The following is a 14,459-nucleotide window of genomic DNA, read 5'->3' as shown; positions in this document are numbered from 1 at the left end:
CCCTTTCCCTTCAGTGATGTAAGAACCCCAAACATTGGCAGTCACTATGTTTTGTCACTGAAGTGCTAGTGCTCATCAGATCCTCATTCCTGTTATGCTTCTCTAGGAGATAAAGGCTGATGGGTGTGTGGTGGCCACAGGAGCAAGCAGGGGTCTGTGGACTGAAGGATGGGCCATTCTTTAATGAATTTGAGGGCTCGGTATTCGTCAGGCATTTTTGCATCGTTGCTCTTGCCATTCTTTTCCACAACTTGCTGAAGTGAGTTCCTGCTCCCTGGCTGGGAAGCTGGTTTCTTGGCCCTGAAACCAGAAGTCGTTGTGTTCCCAGTTGGGCCTTTCTAACTGAGGTTGAGCAGGCGGAGGGGAGATGACGTCGAGCTGAGCAAGTGATGGCTTTCCCTCCCATTCCCTACCCCCTGAGCTTGATGGAGAAGCTCTGTTCGGCCCTCCTTCTGTTCTGCTTTTCTTCACTAGAAGAAATCTACTTAATTGTGTAAGTACTATGTGAAGACATGCTTGTGTTCTATGGAGTAGCAATTTGCCTTCATCCTTTCCCTCCTCACACTCCTGGGTTATTGGTGGGTTTCCTTCCAGGCTATTTTGTATGTATCCACCCTTGTCACTGTATTAATAAGGATAGGCCACGTGCAGTGGCTCACGTCTGTAATCTCAGCACTTTGGGAGGTCAAGGCGGGAGGACTGCTTGAGTCCAGGAGTTTGAGACCAGCCTGGGCAACATGGTGAGACCCCATCTCTACAAAATAACTAGCAAATTAGCCGAGCATGGTTGCACATGACTGTAGTCTTAGCTACCCGGGAGACTGAGGTGGGAGGATCACTTGAACTCAAGAGTGGGAGGCTGCAGTGAGCTGTGATCGAGCCACTGCACTTCAGCCTGGGTGACAGGGCAAGACCCCATTTCCAATAAAAAAAAAATAAGCATACACATATAACTTTGATTGTGTCTTAACAAGTCCTCATATATATTATTCAGAAACCTGTTTTTTTCTCCTGCCTTATTTGCATTGACAATCTCTATATGTTAATACATCTAAATAAACTTCACTTTTAAATGTTGCATAATATTCCAAAACACAGATGTACCTTTGTTTAACTCTTCATCTACTAATGGAAACTTAGGCTCCCCCCACCACACACACAGCTGCAATGACAGTATTTGTATATGTATTTTTGTATCTGTGTCAGTATTTCTGTGGGGACAGTCTCTGGAATTTGAATTTCTGTATCAAAAAGCATGCACATTTAAAATTTTAAAACATAGCTAAATTACTCTCTCAAAGTTTATGTTTCCACCAATGGTGTATGCAGGTGTTTATTTCCTCACATGCTCTCCAGTTTTGGATATTACTAGGCTTTTCAATTTTTTCATCCACTGGGAAAAACAAATGTCATGTTGCTTGTCCTACTTTTCTACCTGTAAGTATTCCAAGGGAGCAGACAGAGCCTCCTGTTGTTCATTAATAAACTGGATTCCAAAGAACCATTAAGTGTGCTTTATTATGGTTGTCAATAAGGTTTTGGAAGAGGTAGTGTGCTTGGGTTGGGAAATTTCATCAAAATATTATCAGAAATCCCTATGTAGAAAATTCTCATTTTCACAAATGTTAAATGAACTTCTTTTGATACTCAAGTCACAATCAATTTCTTTCTTTCTTTGATTATTGAAATGTTTTTCAGTTGTTAATCCTACATTTAGTCCACATTCAGCATTGGGACATGTGTTTGCAATTGTTCATCATAGGACAGGACAACATGGTTGGCCTTCATTTTTGTCTTTTAAGTTCTGGGGTACGTGTGCAGGATGTGCAGGTTTGTTACAAAGGTGAATGTGTGCCATGGTGATTTGCTGTACCTATCAACCCATCACCTAGGTATTAAGCCCAGCATGCATTAGCTATTCTTCCTGATTCTCTACCCACCCCCTCCCCGACAGGCCCCGGTGTGTGTGGTTCCCCTCCATGTGTCTGTGTGTTCACATTGCTCAGCTTCTGCTTATAAGTGAGAATATGTGGTGTTTGGTTTTCTGTTCCTGCATTAGTTTGCTGAGGATGATGGCTTCCAGCTCCATCCATGTCCCTGCAAAGGACATGATCTCATTCCTTTTTATGGCTGCATAGTATTCCATGGTGTATATGCACCACATTTTCTTTATCCAGTCTATCATTGATGGGCATTTAGGTAGATCCCATGTCTTTGCTATCGTGAATAGTGCTGCAGTAAACATATGTGTGCATGTGTCTTTATAACAGAATGATTTATATTCCTTTGGGTATATACCCAGTAATGGGATTGCTGGGCACTGAACTGCTATTATAATAGTCTGTTGAGAGATGCCAGCAGTAGGTCAATTGGTTCCAAAATGACCTTAGAGATCGTTTCTTATCACAGATCTTCATTTGAAAGTCATTATGTCCTATTTCTCATGAGAAGACACCATTACATGAAGCGACTGTTATCTTCAAGCTAATAGCTGGACCAATGTTTTGGTTCAGAAGTGAGGCATGTTGGAATATTCTAAAAGATACAAGTCAGGTTGTCAGCAGTGCTCTCTGTCTTGGGTAGATACCCCATTCTTTCCCCAGCATGCATCTGCATTTTCCCTCATGTCATTGCAAATATCCCCATGTTCCCCTTTCAACTCTGAGCCAAACTTAGTAATTAACCAAGAGTTAGCCCTTTAGTGGAGAAAGAATTCTGCCTCTGGCACAAGAGACCTAAATGCCCCAATCCTTGATATCAAGGAGTTTAGGTTCTAGGGAAGTGAAGTCACAAACACACAAAGAAATATCTACCCAAGCAGGGTCTCTAGAAGAGACCACCCCACCCCAGGTCTGGTCCAATCACTTCGTTGTCCAGTGCCCTGTGATACTGTTAATGAAGACTTCAGCTGAACAGTAATTCATGCCACAAAAACAATAACAAGGCTGGGCGTGGTGGCTCACACCTGTAATCCCAGCACTTTGGGAGGCTGAGGTGGGCGAATCACCTGAGGTCAGAAGTTCAAGACCAGCCTGGCCAACATGGTGAAACCTTGTCTCTACTAAAAATGAAAAAAAAAAAAAAAAAATTAGCCAGGTGTGGTAACGTGTGCCTGTAATGCCAGCTACTCAGGAGGCTGAGGCAGGAGAATCGCTTGAACCTGGGAGGCGGAGGTTACAGTGAGCCGAGATCATGCCACTGCACTCCAGCCTGGGTGACAGAGCGAGACTCCGTCTCAAAACAAAACAAAACAAAACAAAAAACATTAACAAGATCAGTCCCCAAACTGGCTTTGGGCTTGTGCTTCCAGTTTTTATATAAGTTCCTCAAAAGCAGGGTTTACATCCATTTTTTCTGTAACTCCACTGCCAAGTTCAAGCTGTGACGTGCAGTAAGGAACCCACGGGGCCTTGACTGATGAGCTCACTGCAGTATTGAAGTATTATGCAGTCAAGAAAGTCTACTTTCCACTGGCCTAATTTTGCTTTTTTTATTATTATTATTTTTCATTTTCAGGTGTGCACAGAGGTTCTCCACCTTTTTTTCTGAACTCGCAGTCAGGTGAGTGATGCTATTTCTACGAGATAATGTTGTAGAAATGAGGAACATGTTGGCTTGGGTTTTTTTTTTCTTTCCTGTTTTCCCTCCTTCATTGCAAATTCCCATCCCTATATCAACTTTATTCTTTTTTGTTTGTTTTGTTTTGTTTTTAACTCCTCACTCCCACTTGGAGCTCTCTTTCCTTCAGACACTTTCTTTTCCTTGGGGATTCTATTGGTGACCTGTTTCTTCTTGGTAACCCAATTGCTTTTGAATGGGCGTTCAGAAACGGGTACCGATTTTGAAGTTACATGGTGCAATCAAAGCTGGGGAAAGATAATGATCATTTACGTGGAATTATTTGGGATTCTGTTTCACTATTTTCCCCTTTCCTGCTCCCTGGACATGTGTCCCTTGGCTCTAACAGCTTTTGTCATGTTTTGAAATCGACCAAGGAAGTGTTTGTTCTCTCTCTGACCTAAGTGCTGTGCAAATGCAACTGTCAAAGGATCCTTCCAACCAGATTTCTGCCCATGACCCTCTTCTAGATAGAAATTCTGAAGCCACTACTTTCACGCTTTCTATTTCTCTCTCTCTTTTTTTTTTTTTTTTTGAGACAGGGTCTCCCTCTGTCACCCAGGTTGGAGCGCAGTGGTGCAGTCACAGCTCACTGCAGTCTTGACCTCCCAGGCTCAAGTGATCCTCCCACCTCAGCCTCCTGAGTAGCTGGGACCACAGGTACATGCAACCATGCCTGGCTAATTTTTTATTTTTTGTAGAGACAGGATCTCCCTATGCTGCCAGACAGGTCTCAAACTCCTGGCCTCAATCCATCCTCCTGCTTCAGCCTCCCAAAGTGCTGGGATTACAGGCCTGAGCCACTGTACCCAGCCTAGTTCTTTTGAGACTCATAAATAGTGGTTATTTCTGGGAATTCATTGACATAAATTATCAAAATTTTGTAAACAATGTAAATACCATAATGAATACAAATTAGAATGATCCTATTATAACTTACATGATAAATAACACATCGTTATTATAATAGATACTAGTAAGTTATTGCTATAAATAAGGTTACAACACCTGAGCAGGTCGCACAGCCAGTAAATGGCCCAGCTGGGACCTGAAACAGGAATTGGTATGGTGTGATGACAAAACTAAGGAAGGGCACAGAATCCTGGTGGGGGGTGGGCCCTGGTGGGTAAGGCGGGGTTGGTTTCCTGAGTCCCTCGCTTCCTCTCCGGCATGGTTTCCTAGATGACCACTAACCATGTGCTTTTGCCCTATCCCTGCCCCAGCCCTGCAGTGCAGATCAATGCCCCAGGAAGCTTTTAAGAAGAGTCTCTTATTTCTCTCCTCTACATATTGATAGAATTATTTTGCAGTAGTAGATTGTGGACCAAATCAATGAAAAAATATTTGTCAAGTGCCTGCTGTGGATGTGGGGGTGAGGTGGAGACCAAGCCTATATAGGAGAGGCTATTGTGTTCTGCTTCCTTGTTTTGTTTTAGGCCAAGTCGAGTCTGATGAGCCATTGAACAGAAAGTATCTTTTGTTTGTTGTTTTAAAAAAATCACTATTTATTTGGCCATGCCAATGACCAATGAATCTGAGTAGTGGCTATTAAGCTCTCGGGGGCAGGAAAGGTATCTGCCTTGTTTTTTGCAGTATCTCGAGTCCCTGGCATAGAATCTTGCTTGTAACAGAACTTCAATAAATATTTGTCAACTAGTTGAATGAACGTCAATTATTTTGGAAATAATTCCAAAATCTGTTTACATTTAGGACTGGAGTGTATTATAAACTTATCTTCTTTAGCTGGGGGTGGTGGCGTGTGCCTGTAGTCCCAGCTGTTTGGGAGCCTGAGGCAGGAAGATCTCTTGAGCCTGGCAGGTGGAGGTTGCAGTGAGCCAAGATTGCACCACTGCACTCCAGCCTGGGTGACAGAGCAAAACCCTGTCACAAAAAAAGCAAGCAAACAACAACCAAACAACAACAAAACAAAAGCTTGTCTTCTAATTATGCTTGTAATCGTAGCTAACACTTCTTGACTAAACTAAGACTTTCATTATATTACCTCATTTAATCCCCACAGAACCCTGTGAAATAGGTCTTAGCATTACTTCCATGTCTTCAGATGAAGAATTTTAAACTCCAGAGAGGTTAAGGAACAGCCCAAGTTTACACTGTAAGTGGTAGAGCTTAGATGTGAAGGCTCTACCATGCATGTTCCCGAATCCTATGCTATTCTGCTCATTTGTGTGTTAAACATACTGCAAGCACTGGGGGAAGACCCTGAAGAGTGAGGGGAGAGAGATGAAGTAGGCTTTCACCTTGCCTTGGATAATTCACACATGGCTAATCAAGAGTATGGTAGATCAGAGGTATGAGAGAGTGGAGAAATTTGGAGATGAGCAAGGGAGCCAAAAAACAGAACACCCCTCAGCCGGGCGCGGTGGCTCACGTCTATAATCCCAGCACTTTGGGAGGCCAAGGTGGGTGGATCACCTGAGGTCAGGAGTTTGAGACCAGCCTGGCCAACAGGGTAAAACCCCGTCTCTTCTAAAAATACAAAAATTAGCCAGGCGTGGTGGCAGGCACCTGTAATCCCAGCTATTCAGGAGGCTGAGGCAGAAGAATCACTTGAACCCGGGAGGTGGAGGTTGCGGTGAGCCGAGATCACGCCATTGTATTCCAGCCTGGGTGACAAGAGTGAAACTCCGTCTCAAAAAAAAAACAAAACAAAAACCAAACCAAACAAAAAAACGCAACACCCCTCACCAGGCTTGGTGAGTGTATGTTTACATTAAGTGCACAATTTAGTTCTAATCTTGCACGTCTGATATTGATTCACTTGTTTTATTGCATAAAGCTTTCTTTTTCTGCATCAGAAAGCACTTACCGCTTATTAAGAAAATCATTTTTGCACTGTAAAGACCAAATAAATCATTTCCTTCCATTTGATTCTAGAGATGTGAACATTTCACACTGCGATGAGGCTGTATGGCTCAGCATTGACTTGACTTTGTGCTCTGACAAACAACATACAAGGCTGCTGTTTTAGAGTTCCTATTCAGCACTCACCAGTTAACCTAGTTTCTGTCATCTTTAGGACATGGTTGTTTTTGGCATATGGGATGTTGTTTCTCTTACTACAGTAATACTGGTTTTAGTTCTTGGTGACCTTATCTTCAAAAAATTTTGTTGCTGAAGTTCAGAACAGTTCCTTTTGTCCAATATTTATTCAAACTACTTCAATTTACAAGATTTGAAATTGCTGCTAGACATTTCTGTGAGCATCTTGGAGAAATCTGAAAACAGTCTCATTTTTATATACCCATTTATATAATGGGTAGAAATCTAAGGACTCTCCTTGTCTGGTTTTGGCATTGGGGTTATGATAGCCTTGTAAAAGTGAGTTCAGATGTGCTCTTTTTCTTTAGTTTCTGTGCGATTGGAACTCTTATTCCGTAAATGTTTGATAGAATCATCAGTGAAGCCATCTGGGCCTGGAGTTTTCTTTGTGGGACATTTTGAGACTTTTAAGGGTTATACCTACTATTCATGTTTATCATTTCTACTTGATTCCTTCTTGGTAATTGGTATTTTTTTCTAGAAATGTGTCCCTTTCTATCTAGAGTTTCAAAATTATTGAAGAAAGTTGTCCCTAAGAGCCTTTTATATTTATTATGTTTATAGCATTTACAGGTGTGTTGCTTTTTCTATACCTCCTATTAGCTACTTCCTCACTCCCTGCCTCTCTCTTTTTCTCCCCTTTCTCCCTCCCCTCCCTCTGTCTCTTGATTTTGCCAGAATTGTCTTTTCAAAGAGCAACGTTGGCTTTGTTAATCTTTATGTCTTTTTTCTGTCTTTATTATATGCTTCTTTTTTTTCTTTTCATTACCTTCCTTCTTCTTCTTTGGGTTTGTTTTGCTGTACTTTTTCACACTTCTTAAGGATCTTAATTCATTAATTTTAAGCCTTTCTCTTTTTCTAATTTGTATGTTTAAAATATAATTTTCACTCTCTCTTTAGCTGCATCCTATGTGTTTTATATATAGCGTTTTTATTATTGATCAAGTCAAATATTTTCTTTATTCTTCTTTTTTCTTTCTGAGACAAGGTCTTGCTCTGTTGCCCAGCCTGCAGTGCACTGGTGTGATCATGGTTCACTACAGCCTCTACCTCCTTGTCTCAGGCTATCCTCTTGCCTCAGACTCCCATGCAGCTGGGACCACAGGTGCATACCACCATGCCCGGCTAATTTTTTGATTTATTTGTAGAGATGGGGGGGCGGTCCCACTTTGTTGCCCAGGCTCGAACTCCTGGGCTCAGGTGATCCTTCTGCCTCAGCCTCCCCAAGTGCTGGGATTACAGGTGTGAGGCACCATGCCTGGCGAATATTTTCAAATAAACATTGTGACTTATTTGACCCATGGGTTATTTGTTAAATAACAAATCTAACTTTTTGTTATTACAACTTAATTGTGTTGTGGTCAAAGAACATGCTGCTTTCCTGTTTTCCAATTCTTTAAAAAAGCTTTTGAGACTTTTTTGATGATCTGGATGGTTTCACAGACATTCCATGTGCACTTGAAAAGATTATGTACGCTGCAGTTGTTGAATGGGAGCTTCTAGGTACGGTCCTCGTGTTGTTGGTTAAATGTGTCATTCAAATATTCTATATCCTTAATGACTTTCTTGTTTAATTTTTACCAGTTGCTGATAGAGCTCTCTCATAATGATTGTGAATTTGTTCTATTTCTCCTTATATTCCGTCAATGCTGTTTGGTGTATTTTGAGGCTACAGTAGTTGCGTTCACATGTACATTTCTTCAGTCTTCAATTCAGAATTGAATCTTTTATGAATGAACGGTTTTATTTCTAGGTAAAGTATTTTGCTTTAAAGTATAATTTGTCTGATATTAGTATAAACACTTTAGTTTTCTTTTGATTAGCTTGGGCATAGCATATCTTTTCCATCTCTTTACTTTCAAACTTTCTGAATCATTAGGTTCTATTTGTGTCCTTGTGAATAGCATATAATTGGAGTTTGTTTTTTTTTTCAGTCTGATAATCTTTGTCTTTTAATGGAATCATTGAGTCCGTTTATATTACATGAATCATTTTATCTGCATTTTTTTTTCTTTTTTTCTGAGACGGAGTTTCACTCTTGTTGTCCAGGGCTGGAGTGCAGTGGTGCAATCTCGGGTCACTGCAACCTCTGCCTCCTGGGTTCAAGCAATTCTCCTGCCTCAGCCTCCCGAGTATCTGGGATTACAGGCACCTGACACCATGCCTGGCTAATTTTTTGTATTTTTTTTTTTTTTTAGTAGAGATGGGGTTTCATCATGTTGGTCAGGCTGGTCTCAAACTCCTGACCTCAGGTGATCCACCCGCCTTGGCCTCCCGAAGTGCTGGGATTACAGGCGTGAGCCACTGCACCAGCCTGCATTTGTTTTTAAATCTTTATCATTTTCTATTTTTCCTAACCATTCTTTGTTGCTGTTTCTCCTCTTTCTTGCCTTTTTTCCAGAGTGACTGAATATGTTAAAAACTGTTTTCCTCCTCCACTAGTTAGGAAGTTGTATGTCCCTTTTCTGTTCTTTAGTTACTAAAGAAATTACAACCTGTTGTAGAAATTACAACATGTCTACTCAGCTTTTCAATGTGCAAAGAAAATCAATACCTTTAGCTTCCTCTAGTATAATTCAAGGACCTTGGAAGACTTTAATTTTTGAATTTCATTTTATCATCTCCTTAGTTATATTACATATAATACATATATTATTTCCTATGTTTGTATATATGAGGTAGTTGCTGTATGTTTTTATCATGTTTCACTAATCCCTACAAGATGTTATTGTTTTATATAGTAGTTTTGTTTTGTTTCAAGACAGAGTCTTCCTCTATCACCCAGGCTGGAGTGCAGTGGCACGATCTTGGCTCACTGCAACCTCCGCCTCCCAGGTTCAAGCAATTCTCCTGCCTCAGCCTCCCAAGATGCTAGGATCACAGGTGCCCGCCATCACATCTGGCTAATTTAGGTATTTTTAGTAGAGATGGGGTTTCACCATGTTGGCCAGGCTGGTCTTGAACTCCTGAGCTCAAGTGATCTGCCCATTTCAGCCTCTCAAAGTGCTGGGATTACAGGCGTGAGCCACCATGACTGGCACTGTTTTATATAGTAAAAGTTCATTTGGATTTGCCAATAGAGAGTACTACCCCTAGTTCTGGGCAACTGGGGCCTCTGGCCTGTGACTTGTGATTTAGAGTCCCCTCTCTGGCCCCTCTCTAGCTCCACCCCTCTCCAAATGGCAAGAAGTCTGTGGCATCAAGAAGTCATGCCTACCCGGAGCCTCCCTCCCTCTTCCCCTCACCCTTGCTTCTAGAACATACTCTGGGAATCCAGGACCCTGGAATTCCCAATCCAAACATTCTGTGCCAATTTCCAGGACCTGGGCACTCCCCTTCCCTATTGCAAGCCATACTGCAGGTGTACATACTCCCAGATCCAAGGGATGACCAAGGGGTACATGTGTGAAGGAGAGGGGTTAGGGGTATGCAGGCTGTGGTGATCACGTGCGTGTGCACAAAGCCTCTTACAGCTTGGAATGAAGCCTTAGGGGAAGAATAAGGGCAAAGCCTTCTTTTAAACTCTTGAACTGTATCTTAGAAATGTTAGCCATGGGCCTGGCCACAAACCCACCACTTCCTTTGTTCCTCATTCCTCCTTGCATCTCAGATCTTATGTCTTTTGCCTGAATACGTGTCTTAGGATTGATTTCAATAATGATTTGCAGGGAGGAACAACATCACAGTTTCTGTTTGTCTGGAAATATCTTCATCTTGCCCTCATTCTTCAAAGATATTTTCCCTGAGAGCAGAATTCTGAGTCGGCAGTTTCTTTCCGGCACGCTGCAGACAGACTTCCACTATTTCCGGCTTCCATTGTTGCTTCTGAGAAGATACCTGTCAGTCTAACAGCGGCTTCTTAACAGCCTTTCTCTCTCTTTTTTTTTTTTTGAGGTGCAGTCTTGCTCTGACGCCCAGGCTGGAGTGCAGTGGTGTGATCTCAGCTCACTGCAACCTCTGCCTCCCGGGTTCAAGCGATTCTCCTGCCTCAGCCTTCCGAGTAGCTGGGATTACAGGTGGATGCCACCACACCTGGCTAATTTATGTATTTTTAGTAGAGACGGGATTCCACCTCGTTGGCAGGCTGACCTTGAACTCCTGGCCTCAAGTGATCCACCCGCCTCGGCCTCCCAAAGTGCTGGGATTACAGGCATGAGCCACCGCACCCCCAGCCTAACAGCTGCTCTTTTGAAGGTTATCTGTCTTGTTTTCTGACAATTTTCAGATGTTCCTGTTTTGTTTTCTCTCATTTTCACTGTGATGTATCTAGGTGTAGATCTCTTTTTATTTATTGTGATTGAGATTCTTTGGGCTTCTTAAATCTGAGGATTGGTGTTTTTCACCCATGACTAAGGAGGCACTTAGTCATTATCATTCCAAACACTGATTCTCTCCTCTTCGAATTTTGTTTAAATGTATGTTAGACATTATATTTCTTTTCTCCATGTCTCTGAACTTTTCTTTCATATGTCATATTTGAAACTCAGGTTTACCTCATTAGGCCCATACCCACAGGTATAAGTGGGCTTCATTGCTTACATTACTTACCGGGTTCCTGCTTGAGTTTCACCTTTGGCCTGGCAATTCCTTTCTATCTTGCCAGCTCTTTGATATGTTTAAGAAAATGCATGGCTGGGCACAGTGGCTCACGCCTGTAATCCCAGCACTTTGGGAGGCTGAGCCGGGTGGATCAACTGAGGTCAGGAGTTCAAGTCTAGCCTGGCCAACATGGTGAAACCCCCATCTCTACTAAAAATAGAAAAAATTAGCCAGGTGTGGTGGCAGGCGCCTGTAATCCTAGCTACTCAGGAGGCTGAGACAGGAGAATCGCTTGAACCCAGGAGGTGGAGGTTGCAGTGAGCCAAGATCATGCCATTGCTCTCCAGCCTGGGAGACAGAGCGAGACTCCACCTCAAACAAACAAACAAAAAAAAAAAAAAGAAGAAGAAGAAAGAAAATGTGCCGGGTATGGTGGCTCACTCCTGTAATCCCAGCACTTTGGGAGGCTGAGGCCCAGGAGTTTGAGACCAGGAGTTCAATACCAGCCTAGGCAACATGGTAAAACTTCGTCTCTACAAAAATAAAAAAATGAGCCAGGTGTGGTGGTACATGCCTGTAGTCTCAGCTACTCAGGAGGCTGAGGCAAGAGGATCAATTGAGCCCACGGGGTCGAGGCTGTAGTGAGCCATGATCATGCCACTGCACTCCAGCCTAGGTGACAGAATGAGACCCTGTCTCAAAAAATAAATAATAATAATAATAATAAAAGAAAATGCTTTTAGCATTTTATTCATAATTTTTAATTGTCTTAAGCCCAAGGTTTGATCTAACTAACCTAACCTATTTCCGGAACTCTGAAGACATTTTTTTTCCCCTGAGATATTTCCTGTATCAAAGTCATTGAGCAGTGTTCAAATAGAAATTTAATTATGCTTTTCTTACCAGTCTCCTGATTCTTTCTCTGACTTCTTTGAAAATTGAACAATCTAAATCAATTGCTTTTTCACTTTTTGTTCTTGCTTTATCCACACTGAGAACCCCTGTAGTCCTTCTTTTTTTACATTTCCCCTTGTGGTGGTCTTGTAAGCCAACATATATGACTCCGTATAAATGTCCCAAAAGCATAGAGTTTTCTAGAAGACTTAGGGAACAATCATCGTACCTCTTGTAACTCAGGTCAAAAATATTGATCATTGCCTCTATCATAGTAGCTATGGTATAATCAAAGTATGCCAGTTAACCAGAGATAACAGAGAATAACCCTCACCCAGACCTGCCCTATGGTGGTATCAAGCTATTTCTCCCTTTCTGATATTATTCTTTAATTATCCTACATCTAAAGACAGATTTATCATTTATTGTCATAACAGGTTGCACTGATGATATATATTTAAAAATATGATACTGATACTATTTAATGAAATTGAAGAGCTCTAGAATGACTTTTTAGAATGGAAGCACCATGGCATATAGTCATGTAGTTCATGCACTGTACAACTCTAGAGAGAGGTTGCCATTTACATCAGAGTTCACAACTTAAAAGGGGGCCCTGGATAAAGATGAATTGGGGGTCATCTTTAATCTAGTGTCAAGGTCTATGTTTCACTGTTTAAATGCTACCAAATAGTTTTCTTTGTAATTGTTGCTATCTTCCTAGCCATCCTTAGCACCTTAAAAATTTGCTAAGAACCAGTGGTTATTCAAATCCTCTTTGTTGATGACCTGGATAGCATTGAGCTAACCCTGATTGCACCAGAAGATGAATAGATGTTTGTGTTAGGCTATTCTTACATTGCTATAAAGAAATCCCCGAGACTGGGTCATTTATAAGAAAAGGGGTTTAATTGGCTCCTGGTTCTGCACGCTGTACAAGAAGCATAGTGACATTTGCTTCTGGGGCTCACTTATCACCAAGGGGATGGCCCAAGCTATTCATGAAGGATCCTCCATGATCCAACATCTCCCACCAGCTCACACCTCCAACATTCAACATGAGATTTGGATGGGGACACGTATCCAAACTATATCAATGTTTCAGCTGAAACAGAGAAAAATGGCTTTGATGTGCAATGACTAAAGGTTTCAAACTTCACAGATTTCCCTTTGATTAGTGATCCTAGAGACTTTATGACCTAATAGGACATTCTCAGTTTATGCAGAAGGCAGTAGAAGCTACATTATTTCAAATATCATAAAACTTCTCCAAAAACATATGTTCAGCCTTGAGAAAACGTATTCCAGATATGACAACTGAAAGCAGTCTTTTGAGTGGTGCCAGTCTGCATTAAGTTCTTGATCTATATTTTTTTTCAAGATGATTGCTGGGATCATCTTTCATTCTGGCCTTTCCTACCTGCATTTGGAAGTTGAGTAGATCCTGTCGTTAGTGAAAAGGCATAGTTTATTTTGATCAGAGGTCTCAGTTACAGCACATAGTAGTCACTCACTGTGGATGTACACTGAGTCACTGAGTACACAAATTTACCTTTGATCATGTCTTGTACACCACTTAGGTCCAGCCCTAAGAGTTAGCAAAGCTCAAGAATGAGTTTGTAGACATTTTAAAATTGTATAATAACATTTTGAACTTGATGTCTTTCACCTGATGGACTCAAAACATTTTACTTACAAGGAGACAAAGTCTCAGGAGGCTGGCATTGTGTTCTGGTAGAAAGAGTAAGGGTTCTACCAAATAGTTGAATGACCTTGACCCATCCCCTGGACTTGCAGGGGTGTCCAATCTTTTGGCTTCTCTGGGCCACATTGGAAGAAGAATTGTTGTGGGCTACACATAAAATACACTATCGCTATTGATAGCTGATGAGCTAAAAAAAAAAAAAAAAAATTGCAAAAGAAATATCATAATGTTTTAAGAAAGTTTAAGAATTTGTGCTGGGCCACATTCAAAAGCATCCTGGGCCACATGTGACCCGTGGGCCGCAGGTTGGACAAGCTTGCCACGATGGGCCTCTTTCATCTGTAGAATGAGGGTTCGAGGATAGGTGATTTCTGAGTTCCTTTCCAGAAATAAACCACTCTGATACTGTCTCCCTAGGCTACACTTAAATACTTGTGAATTAAATCTAAGTCAACTCCACCAGTTTCAGGTAGAGTCAAGCCTAAGGCATTTGTAGAGGAGAGCATTTTCTCTGGCACTGTAGTTCACTCAATAATGCCTCCATTTTTTTTTTAAAGCAGTGCTTTTGGAGGGGGGACAAAGTTCAAAAACTTAAAAAATAGGTTAATTTTTAAACTTTTTTTTTTTTTTTTTTTTTTTTTTT

At 41.4% G+C, this 14,459-nt stretch overlaps 1 protein-coding gene across 1 annotated transcript in view; it reads left to right on the top strand.

Moving 5' to 3' along the window:
• Positions 1-429: 429 nt before the first annotated feature.
• The window catches only part of LOC108522030 (adhesion G-protein coupled receptor G2-like), a 113,613-nt gene continuing 99,583 nt past the window's right edge, over positions 430-14,459 (top strand). The window contains 2 exon segments of the mRNA XM_017862129.1: positions 430-493; positions 3,517-3,561. The gene's annotated coding sequence lies outside the window, so the exon portion shown is untranslated.

The sequence above is a fragment of the Rhinopithecus bieti genome, unplaced genomic scaffold (assembly GCF_001698545.2).
Source record: "Rhinopithecus bieti isolate Rb0 unplaced genomic scaffold, ASM169854v2 scaffold_63301, whole genome shotgun sequence".
NCBI lineage: Eukaryota > Metazoa > Chordata > Mammalia > Primates > Cercopithecidae > Rhinopithecus > Rhinopithecus bieti.
This window is presented reverse-complemented; position numbering and strand designations above follow the sequence as displayed.